The following is a 2,706-nucleotide window of genomic DNA, read 5'->3' on the forward strand; positions in this document are numbered from 1 at the left end:
CACACACCATAGGCACACCCAAAGCAACCTTCTCTAAAGCAATTTTCTCATCCATCTGCAGCCTGCTGCTGACAAACTTTCTCGTGACCAGGGAAGAGTACCTCGGCCACCACAGACCATGATCACGGGTGTGAACGTTTTCATCAGGACAGAGCAACTGTACTTGATTGCTATTCGTTTCTGCATTTGAATCAGGGTTTGTCTGTGAAACCCCGACAAACCTAGAATGTACTACATAGCCAGTGCTTGCCTGAAACTCGTGACAATGCTCCTGTCTCAATCTCCCTGATGCTGGAACTGTAGGTGAGCTTCAGGGTGTCCAGCTTCCTTCAGTCAGGTAAACATTTTTATTTTATGTGTCAGTGTGTTTGCTTGAATCCATGTATATGCACCGCATGAGCGCCCATATGGGGAGGAGGACAGTGGACACGGGATGTACCAGAACGGCAGTTAACAGGGGAGTGTGAACCACTCTTAATTCGGATGCTGGCACACACCTGGCCCCTCAGCAAGTGCTCCTAACCATTGAGCGACCTCTCCCTTATTATCCGTTTACTACAGAACTTCCAAAGTATCCATTCATTGACTTCTTGGCCTTTGTCAATGAGCAAATTCGCTGTACTTGGGACAGGGAAGGGGACAGGCATCCACAGGCGGTTGGAATCTGCCAAACACAAGGCTCACTGAGAGCCTAGCAATTATAGTTCTTCCCAGACAAGCTCCTTCTGGCGGGGAGGTAGCCATCAAGTCAGACACAGGAGAGCTCAGCTGGCTTTGTCCCCAGGAGATCATAGCCTCACACACCCCTGACGGCTGCCCAAGTCCCCCATGGCAAAAACTGGATGCTGAGTCTAATCCCTGCCCTAGTAGACCTCTGCCAGGCAGCAAGCTTTCCCGGTCTGATCCCTTGGCTGGTTTTCCCAGGTTGGCGCAGAGACCCTTGACATCTTAAATGAGGAGCGAGAGCTCCGTCCAGTTGTTAGCATAGTCTTTGCCCTCACTCTAGCCAATTCTTAAAATGGAAACACAAAGCACCAGGTCATGGGCCTGGTGCTCCAAGTTCTAGAAATTCCTCAGGTGAGAAGTGCCTCCAGGCTTGAGCACTTGCCTGCGAAGGAAGGTAGCTTCCTCTGGTGTGGGGACCCGCTAGATGAAGAACAGTCTAAGAAATGAAGTCGTTGCTCCTATGTGCACCAAAGGCCATCCTCTTGAGCAACCGGTAAGAACCGGTAAAAAACAAAAAACAAAAAACACTCAAAAGTTTCCACCGGTGGGAGGGAAGAGGGAAGCAACTCTCCTTGTACCAGAGACAACCTCTGGTTTGGGAAATGGCGCCCCCAGATGGCTGAAAAAAGAACTCATCCTGGCCCCCTGCAGCTTTACCAGGCCTCGGTACACTGGAAAAAGACAGCCCTCGCCCAGGGAAGTCTGTGGATAAAAGCCAAGTAATAACACTTCTGAAGACAACCAAAAGGACAGGACCCGAAAGCAGACGGCTATATCACTTACTGTGTGACATGGATCAGTTCCTTTGTGCCTCAGTTTCCTTATGATTGTGAAAAATAAGGGTAACCATCAAGGGACCAGCAAAACGGTTCAGCGGGCGAGTTTGCTCGCTACCAAACCTGACCATCTGAGTTTTATCTTGGGAGTCCACCGGTGCCAAGAGAGAACCAACTCCCAAAAGTTGTCCTCTGATCTCCACAGGAATGTTGTGGCCCACCAACCCTCGTAAATAAATGGGGGGGGGGGATTAAGGATAATGATCACTGCCACTTGCTGGGTAGCAGTGAGGATTTCTAAGAACAAGATGACATTGGTCAGGTGGTTCCTCGGGGGTTTGCCCTACTAGGTGCTGCTCCAGATTTGACTCCAAAGCAGCTGTAGAGCCTACATGCCCCTTCCCCTCGTCCCCAGCCCTGCATGTTAACAAGGGAAGTGGACACCCACATTTTTCTCTCTAAAGGAAGTACAGGACAGTGATATGGACACTGAGGGGAAGGGTGTGAGAGACTTCCATTTAAATTTGCCCCCTGAGCAGTAGAACTTAAGAAACCACACATACCCGGTGCGCTTCTAGGCTTTCTTGCTTTTTGTCCTTTTCTGGGCTTCTGTGTGCTTTCGGGACACCATTCCAGAGTGCGGAAGGAAGCTTGCTCTCCTGGCACCCAGGCTGCCCTGCCACCCTCTCTCGGATGCTGGGCAGAACTGGGGTTGACAAGTTCCAGAGCTTGGAGATCCTCTAAGCATCTTAACTTGAGAGCGAAAGTCTTGCCTCTCCAGAAACCTAGCAGCCAGCAAAGGGTTAACCAAGCAGCAGAGGGCCTAGGGAAGCTTTGTTAGTCCCTCAAGATTCTTCAATGCCTTAAATACAGAAAGCACCAAATGTAAAAACAGGACCAAAGGCAGGAGTTGCCGAGGCTCTCTTCGGGCCTGCAGCATTTGAGTAGAGGTTGTCCCCTGTGCACTGTCCTGGGGGTAGGAATGGCGGGAGGGGACTTATCTATTGCAAAGGACCTGGCACCCTAAGCAGCGTCCTCTAAACAGAATGCTGGGCCTGGCACTGTAAATCACACCGTTTACTAACTAGGATCTTCCCTTCACAGGGAGTAGGGAAGAGGCTCAACTAGGACTCTCATCGCCAAAGGCCTGCTACTTTGAATAAATAGCAAAGAGGGAAGGAAACCTGTGAACCCGGGAGCCTAC

The 2,706-nt window shown here is 50.5% G+C and overlaps 1 long non-coding RNA gene across 5 annotated transcripts in view; it reads right to left on the minus strand.

The window, feature by feature from the left end:
* Window positions 1-2,706, minus strand: part of LOC120100856 (uncharacterized) — an 89,506-nt gene that overhangs the window by 84,359 nt on the left and 2,441 nt on the right. The window lies entirely within an intron of this gene.

This window comes from Rattus norvegicus, chromosome 2 (genome assembly GCF_021556685.1).
Source record: "Rattus norvegicus strain SHRSP/BbbUtx chromosome 2, alternate assembly SHRSP_T2T, whole genome shotgun sequence".
Taxonomy (NCBI): domain Eukaryota; kingdom Metazoa; phylum Chordata; class Mammalia; order Rodentia; family Muridae; genus Rattus; species Rattus norvegicus.